The sequence below is a fragment of the Balaenoptera musculus genome, chromosome 4, assembly GCF_009873245.2.
Source record: "Balaenoptera musculus isolate JJ_BM4_2016_0621 chromosome 4, mBalMus1.pri.v3, whole genome shotgun sequence".
Classification (NCBI taxonomy): domain Eukaryota; kingdom Metazoa; phylum Chordata; class Mammalia; order Artiodactyla; family Balaenopteridae; genus Balaenoptera; species Balaenoptera musculus.
In genome coordinates this window covers 48,521,368-48,530,810 of record NC_045788.1, presented here as the reverse complement: position 1 = coordinate 48,530,810, position 9,443 = coordinate 48,521,368, and positions in this window count along the sequence as shown.

Here is a 9,443-nt window from a genome sequence, read left to right as displayed (position 1 = left end):
ATCTAAAAATTAAGAACAAAATTAAGCCTTATATTCAGTATAATATTATATAATATTAATATATAGTATAATGTATTGATTATAGTATATATTAAAGTATTAATATAATATGTCGATTAAGATATATTAACATTGTTATAATAATATTTTCAGTGTTAAGTACAATGCATAATTTGATTTGTATTGTATTGTATTATGGAGCTTATTATGGATCTATTGAGCCACATATTCATCAGACCATTCCTCTGAGGGTCTAATGATCATCTGGGTCTTCAAGAGCTCCTGAGGCCAGAGGACCCTCTTCAATGATGGAGGGTAGACAGCACCACCCTCACTATTTCATTCAAGTTGTGATAGTTTGTATAATACAAATACCTATTTAAGTGGATTTATAGACTGCGTTATCTGTTTTTACCAAACTAACCTCACAGAAAGAGCTAGTCATCTAAAAAGACTCCTGCAAAGAAACCATAAAACAGCCTTTGCAGCAAAAACAGTGAAGCTAAAAAGTACAAAAGTTTGCTATCTGACAAGGATTTAAAACAAAATAAACATTGTTAATCTATGATCTTATACAATTCATGAGAAAGCAATTGTTTTTTGAAGGGAATTAGTGCAATGGAGAGATCATTTTGAAAAAAGATGTTTGGACATGTATGTGATTTTCTTACTGAAAATAATATGTATCAAATATAAAAACAGGTCTACTGTACATATAGAAAATTTTTAATTTTAAAATCTGATTAAGAAATTTTACAGAGAGTCTCTATGGGTTTTCAAACAATTTTTTAGAAATAAAATCATGCAACCTACCTGATTAGTTTGAAAAAACAACTGAAAGGCATCAAGGAAGATGGAGAACTGCCGAATTTTAATACAAATCTTTGCAAAATTTGTGGAGGAGGTTGACACGAGAGTATAATGATTGAGGAAGGCAGTCAATGATGTACTGCTTCTATATGGTTCTATGTATTCATATGAAGTATCTTTTTTCAGCCAAAGCAGCTATGAAAACCAAGTAGTATAATTAACTGAACTAAGAATCAGACTTCTGAATATTTTTATCCCAGTATTAAATAATGAAGTAGGTTCAAACTCATGGCTCTCATTAAAATATTATTACTAGTAAAAAGAAAAAGAGTTTGTATCATTAATAAATTAATAATGTGAAATAAAATTAAAATGTTTCATTTTTCCCATTCTTTCAACTTTTTGTACATTTTGTGCTGTGCATAATACATTAATACAGTTGTTCATCTATAGAGATAAGTAAATCAACATACATAGGTATATCTAGAGACAGAAGAGATAGTTCATAAAAGTTTGCAGAGTGCAAATCTTCTTATAAAATTTAATAGCAGAGACATAAAAAGTGCCCATGGAGCCTGTGCATAGAATGTGAAAAAAACATAAAATAGGGGGGGAAATACTTTTAGGTAGGCCATGGTCTGTTTACTTTGTAATAATCAAGAGGAGAGAAATCCTCTCTAAAAATTTTGGTGTCCTAGAATTTAAACTATAGCACTGAGTAAAAGATTAGAATGTAAACTACAGCACTGTGTAAAAGATAAGAATGTGAAACCGTATATTCAGCTAAGAAAATGTATCAGAGAGGAATTAAATATTGAAGTTTAGTGGCATTTTCTGACAAACTCTCAAGATCTCATCATTAAATAAATTCACTTGACCAAACAAAGACACATTCTAGTATCTGTCCTCAGAGCACACTAATTTGAATTCATGAATATAATGAAAGTCTGTTTCCAGAAAATTCCCAGAGGGAAATAAGAGGCATTTTTATCACTTATCATTATATAGCAATATAGTGCTTCGAAAATGAGATTCAAACATGCTTTGTTTTCTTTTCTTAAACTCTGTGGAGTTTTGCTTCCATTTAACAGATTAGAAGATGTCTGCATTTGAAGCTAATTCACTTATTGCTGTGCCCAGATCTTCAATCGCTACAGAATATTTACCCACTCTTCCTCCCCAAAGTTGCATCTCAAAAGCTGCTCAGTTGCTGAGATCAGCTTATTGACCTATGAAAGGAGGTGAGCAAACTTAGTGGCAACCAAATGAACTCTTGTTGAGACAAAAGCAACCAGCTTACTGGAGACAATTTGAGGACAAATAAAAGGAATAACTACTTTCACCATGGGTGGTAAACATATGGAACTTGTTAACTCCAAGTGACAGTGCTAACTCAAGCATAAATGGGTTCAAGGAGGGTTCAGATGCATTCTGAGAGAATAACTCTCTAAAGGGTTGTTAAATGAAAATTAAGTTTGTTCGGGGAAAACACCATGCTCTGGAGATGGACCTCAAGGAGAACATGAATCCCACTCCTCTGTCCATCAAAAGCACTGCGGCTACTCTGGCCTGACACAGAGCAAAGTTCTTTTGTTCTTACCATGACATCAGAAATAAATTCCAGATCCTATTACACAGAGGGCGTCTTTGATAGCCTCCCAGGTCTTGGCACTGCCCACCCTCCTTGGGCTGGGGAGGAAAGTACGTGACTAAGAAATCAGAACTCTTGCTCTCTCTTTCCCATCCTGAAGCCAAATATACTTTTTAAGCAAAATCAAGGCCCTACTTCCCTTCAAGGGGCCTTTTGGAATTGAAAGTAGCTCAGAAAGACCTCCTGACCAACAGTGCTCTTTTTTTATTTTATTTTCAAATTTTAAGCCAAAATTGGTTAACTTCAAAGAGGCTCTGTGCAAAAATCATAGCATTGTTTTCCTAAGGAGGCCTTATTGAATGATTGATATTTTTAGGGTTTTCCAGCCCAATGATCTCTGCTAAAAACAGCATGTACTGACTCATCTTGGCATTTGTTTGCAAACAAAACCCACAGTCTGAACTCTGTTTATCACACCCCAACACTGGAGTTGCTAACAAGTAGTGATCACAGTGGCCCATGCCTAGCAAAAGGTGCTCCCCTGTGACTTTGCTTTTTACATACAGATTATAATCTCTGTCATTCATTGGAACTTCAAAGCCTACAAGAGACTATACTCCCTTCAATAGCTAATTCCCCTTATTTCCTGAAAATCTGTTTGCGGAGAATATGAGTCTACATTTCCTCTTTCAGAGATATAAATATTCACTAGCCCTTATACTATAGAGAAGTTTGAGCTTCCTCCACTTTCCAGGTGACCACAGATAAATGATCCATTTCTAAGAACATTTGTTTTGAAGACTAACAGGTCCAGAATTTAAACCTACCCCTAAACTAACATTTTCAATTGGGAGAATATTTATGTTAAAGAATCTTAAGCTAATTTGAATCTGTCCTTTCATTAAATGGCTTTCTGTAGTAATTCATTCCCCTTTCTTTTTTTTTTTTTTTTTATTTACTTATTTTTATTTGTTTTTGGCTGCACTGGGTTTTCGTTGCTGCACGCGGGCTTTCTCTAGCTGCGGCGAGTGGGGGCTACTCTTCATTGCGGTGCATGGGCTTCTCATTGCAGTGGCTTCTCTTGTTGCAGAGCATGGCCTCTAGGCACGCAGGTTTCAGTAGTTGTGCCGCATGGCTTAGTTGCTCTGTGGCATGTGGGATCTTCTTGGACTGGGGCTCGAACTTGTGTCCCCTGCAGTGGCAGGCAGATGCTTAACCACTGCACTGCCAGGGAAGTCCCATTCCCCTTTCTTAAGGAATAAATTCCACTTGAAGGCTAGAGCAGTGGTCAATACTTCAGGCTTTACAGTCAGGCTTGCAAGGCTGTGGAACCTTAGGCAATCTACTTAACCTCTCCATGCCTCTGTTTTCTCATCTGTAAAATGGGTATACGATAGCCATTAACTCATGAAATTGTTGTAAGAATTAAATGAACAAATACATGTATGGTGCACTCTATGTTACTATCGATATTTCAAGTAAAATTTATGCTTATCTTTAATAGCCTATGAGAAAGAGGCATACTTCTGATGTTTTTATTCTACTGTATTTTGTTAAACATAATTTAGTTTCATTTCATAAATTCCAAGTATGCTGTAGCAGTATGAGAACTGGCCTTAGCATTGGAAGAGATGGGTTCAAATCTTGACCTTGATACTTACTAGCTTGTGGCCTAGACTCATTACTTCACCTCCCTGAGCCTCAGTTTCTTCACATAGATAAAAGGGATGATACTGATGGCTGAATGGACTGAATGCTTCTGTGCTCCCCAAAATTCATATGCTGAAGCCCTAATCCTCAATGTGATGATATTTGGAGGTGGGCCTTTTAGGAAGTAATAAGTTTAGATGAGGTCATGAGGGTGGGAGCCCCTGTGATGGAATTTGGGTCCTTGTAAGAAGAAGAAGAAAGACTAGAGCCCTCTCTCTCTCTCTCCCTCTCTCTCTCCCCACCAAGTGAGGACACAAGAAAGCAGCTGTCTGCAAACCAGGAAGAGAGTCCTCCCCAGACACCAGATCTCTCGACACCTTGATCTTGGACTTCCCAGCCTCCAGAACCATGAGAAATAAATGTTGACTGTTTAAGCCACCCAATCTACGGTATTTTGTTATAGCAGTCAGAACTGACTAAAACAGATGCCCTCTTCATAGAATGTCAGAAGGTATGACATAGGCTACAAGTTTCCCTCAAAATCCACTCTTTTCTTCTTACAGACTTAAACAGTTAACCAGGCATAGAGCCAGATAGAATAAAGGCCAGGTCCAGCTTCACGGACATGCCACCTGTATAGTCTCACAAGCCCCACAAGCAGAAGGACCATTAAACCCTGGCTTAATTCTCTGTTGTTGGCATCTCGGATTCTTAATAATTTTATCATTGAACTTGTGTTTTGTAAGTGAAGTCTAATGGGACTTGTATTTTGTAAGTGAAGTCTAATGGGACCATGGAGCATGCGTGTGAGCTGAGAAAATATGTGCAATGCATGTGTCCATCACTTCTTACCACCTTATCTGTGTTCGTGATTCCCACGAGCACAGATTTCTGATGGATCCACGACGTATGGGAGTTCAGCAGGACTCAAAGCAAGTTCAGAGGTAAGTGTGTGTTTGTTATGCCTATGACTGAGTGCCATGGTTTGAATGTTTGTATCCTCTCAAAATTCATATGTTGAAATCCCAACACCCACAAATGATGGTATTAGGAGGTGGGGCCTTTGGGAGGTACTTAGGTCATGAGAGTGGAGCCCTCATGAATGGGATTAGTGATCTTATAAAGGAGGCCCCACAGAGCACCCTCACCCCTTCTACCATGTGAGGACACAGGGAGAGGGTGCCAGCTATGAAGCAGGAAGAGGGTCCTCATTAGGTGACCATGCTGGTGTCTTGATCTTGGACTTTCCAGAGCTGTGAGAAATAAATTTCTGTTGTTTATAAGCTTCCGGTCTGTGGTATTTTGTTATAGCAGCCTGAACAGACTAAAACTAGGTAAACAGGTACACGGACAGTCCCCAGAGGCCACACTTACCATTCAAACCACAACTTTCTTCAAATAGAGAAAGAAGACGATGGAATTCTAAGAAACATGAATGACCAAGGAACATTATCTTTGTATTAATTCCCTGTATTCACCAACCACTTTACACTGAAAATGATGACATAGAAGGAAAGGGAAAGATAGGGCAACTTATAGGTCCTATTCATTTCAATCCTTCCTTACTCATCAGTAAGCTGAAGGTAGAGTGTGCTGGCAGAATGTGTGCATATCAAGAAGTAAAATAAAAAATGAGTTACTTTTGTGCAATGTTTCCACCGTTCTAATAAGAAATACTAATATGTGTACATGCTACCAAATAGAAATTGTGGAATTTTAGTGTTTCCATGTAAAAGTGAACTGTTCTTTTATTTGCATTTAAAACAGACGTTGCACAACAGAAAGAAGAATGGTAAAATTCAGGCTTGTAATTTAAAATTTTAATTTTTCTTTACTTAGAACATTAAATAGCAAAAAAAAAAAAAAAAAAAAAAAAATCCACCATGACAAGTCAAGAGAGAGACCACAAAAAAAAGGAAAAAGCTTTATGTTTTAAGTATTTTTAACCACACTTTTTCCCTGCTTTTTGTAAAAGGAGCTACATATTTTCATTTTATCCTGGGCACTGCAGATTATGTAGCCAATCTTGATAAAGACCATACTTCCCAGCCTCTCTTGCAGCTACATGTGGCCATGTGACTTACTGCAAGCAGATTCCTGCAGCAGATTCAGGGAACTATCTTAGGAGATGGTGGGCATGAGCCTTTGGCCCTTTTCTTTGATCCTTTCTCCACCTGCAATGTAGATGCTGCCATCTTGCACCATGAGTTCAAGAGTCACCCCCTGGGGCTAGCGAAGTGGTGAGTTGGAAGGAGCCAGCGTCCCTGAGGGCTTTGTGAAGAAGAACCATCTAATAGGCCAAGACTGTGAATTGCTAAACTTTTACCATGTGTAGAATGGATTTCATGAAATGACTTGGTAAGAGCGTGTGCCTGTATTAGTCACTCAGTGAATGCCTAGATTTTTATTTTTATTGTTTGTTTTTTAGTCAGCTAAGAAAAGAAATATTATTCTTCATATTTTTCTTGGGAACAGTTCAGCACCCATGGACCATCTACAATCCCCAGCATGGGGGGTCACTGCTTCAAGTTTCCATTTTGCTCACCATATCTGGCCGAGCCTTCTACGACAAGTCAGTGGCAACTGACTTCACTGTTCTTGTTGCACCTATCGTAATAAAAGCTGAGCTCTGACACCTGGAGAGGAAGTTTTTATATCAAACAAGTTTTACATTCAAACAAGAAAAGATTGACACCTTCAACTAAATTCCACCCCTAAAAAACAGCATGCTCCTCTGTGGAAGGTCTCAGCAGGACACGGTGCAGAAACCTGGAGAAGGCCTTCTCTGCCCATTCCTCACTCTTCTGTGCATAATTAAATCAACAGAGTTTAAGGAGTTTGGGGATTGGCTGACTTTCAACACCCATAAAAAAGGTGCAAAGTTGGGAGAAGATCTAGTCAATATGCCTCATATATCAAATATTCTGTAAACTCTTATCTTTAATCTGTGCACTAATGTGCTTCTGCTGGTATTTTATTTTCTCCTCTCAGTCAGGGTGTAACTTTCCAAAGTAGATTAAAGATGGCAATGTTAAGAAGCCAACGGCATCATGATTCATGACGTTCCTGACTACACCACTAGGCTGTGAGTTAACTGAGGGCTGGGATTGACTTTGAGATTCTTTTTCATATCTGGTGGCTAATGCATGGCTGGCACATAACAAGTGCTCATCAAATGTTTGCTTAATTAATTAACAAATCAATCAATTAATGAATAAATAAATACTTTTAACAGATGCTCTTAAAATCCATTTTAGGATGACTAAAGTTCTAAGAGCTTGTGACTTGTCTTTTTCTACAGTGTTCAAATTTTCTTTAATGAGTGTATACGACTCCAGGTATGAGTCTAGACCAACAGAATCAGCATCCCCTGAGAGCTGGTTAGATATGCAGAGTCCCAGGCCCCACCCCAGACCTGCTGAATCAGAAGCTGCATTTTAACCAGACCCTTAGGTGATAGGTATGAACATCACAGTTTGAAAAGCAAAGTTGAATGTAACTTGACATAATAACATTTTAATTAAAGAAAGCCCCAGACTGTGACAACTAGGTGCTCTTTGCCATTTGGAAGGTAATTTTAATATAAAGCATAAGCAATTCTTACCTTCTACAATCCTCTAGAAATGGCTTACGGTTTCCATGTTTTTCATTTCAACAATGCGGCATGGAGCAGTGACAAGTCCCTCCATCTCCACGCCCTCCCCCAGCCCCAGGGCCACAAAGCCTGAGCTCTGAGATTCTGCGTGAGGTAAAGAAATATAGATTCCTCAAGAGCTGCTATTCAAGCCATAAGCAGCATGTGCCAATGTTCCCCCCACAATTCTGGTTTAGTCTCCTTTAAGCTGCACATCTGGCTGTCACACACTCTTTTGTGGGGACATCTCAATGGCAGCACTGATGCTGCCTGTGCCCAAAGCCAGCCCCACAGTGGCCTCCCTGTCCTCCCAGCATGTGAGGTCATGAGCATGAATGTCCTGCCAAACATTTAAGATGTTGCAGTTCACATTGTGTACATTGTATAGAGAAACACTGAAACGCAGATTTGAAATTAAACAAAAAAAAAAACTACAGGGCAAGATACAACCAAACCTTGTTCTATTGTTATCCCTAACCACCAGTTCAGCACAAATATGTAACTTGTATTCTTAAAGTAGACAATCTTCTCTCTCTCTCTCTTTTTTTTTTTTTTTTCTGTCACTGTAACTAGCATCTGTAGATTCAGAGATTTCCTTGAAACATTCTTTCTCTAATGTGGTTTCTATCAAATTCTTGGAAAGCGTGAGCAGAACTGGTTCATTTCAAACCAAAGGTCCCCTGCATGTGGTCCCTTCAGAATAGGCCAAAGAGTTGGAGGGAAGCTGCATATAACTGTTAGAGTAATCTTGCCTCCGAGGACCATCTAAGAGGGATGAAGGAAGGGATTAGCTGCACTACAAAAAGGCATGAGGAAGAGGTCCTTCCCTTCACTGTTCATCAAAGTGTGGCGTGGGAACCACCGCTTCAGAATCACTGGGGACGCACGATAAAAATGCTGCTTCTTGGAAAACAACCCATATCTATTGAGTCGGTGTCCAAGGTGAATCTGCAATTTACCTGACTTCCTGTAGCGATCCTTATCTTGGAGAACAAGGGCTTTAGAGCTAGACTTGAATCCAATTTTAGTTCTCTACAGGGGCGATCTGACCTTGACAAATAACCTAAACTCTCTACACGTTCTTTTCCTCATCTATACAGCAGGGACTGTAGGGAGGATTGAGCGTGTGAAGTTCCTGGCACAGACAGGTCTCAGGAGCAGGGCTTCCCTTTTCCCCGTTATTCAGGTAGAGCTCTTTGGGTCTGCCATTTTACCTGTGACCAGGGGTCATTGTCTTCCCCTGAGTGACAGTTACTGTATGTGCCAGGTTCTAACGGAGCTCTAATAAAGGCAGCTAAAATCATCAAGACTGAATCCCCTTTGGTCGCTAAGGGAGAACCTGCTGCTCTGTAGCTGTACTGTCCAGTCCGACAGCCATTAGCCATATGTGGCCATGGCCACCGAGCACCTGCCGTGTGGCCAGGACAAATGGAGAGGTGCTGTAAGTGTAAAAGCCACGCTGGAATCCAAAGACTTAATGCAAAAAGAAGAGCATAAAATATCCCATTAATAATTGATTACAGGGAGCTTCCCTGGTGGCGCAGTGGTTGAGAGTCCACCTCAATGCAGGGGACGCGGGTTCGAGCCCTGGTCCGGAAGGATCCCACATGCCGCAGAGCATCTAAGCCCGTGCACCACGACTGCTGGGCCTGCGCTCTGGAGCCCGCGAGCCACAACTGCTGAGCCCGAGTGCCACAACTACTGAAGCCCACGAGCCTAGAACCCATGCTCTGCAACAAGAGAGGCCACCACAGTGAG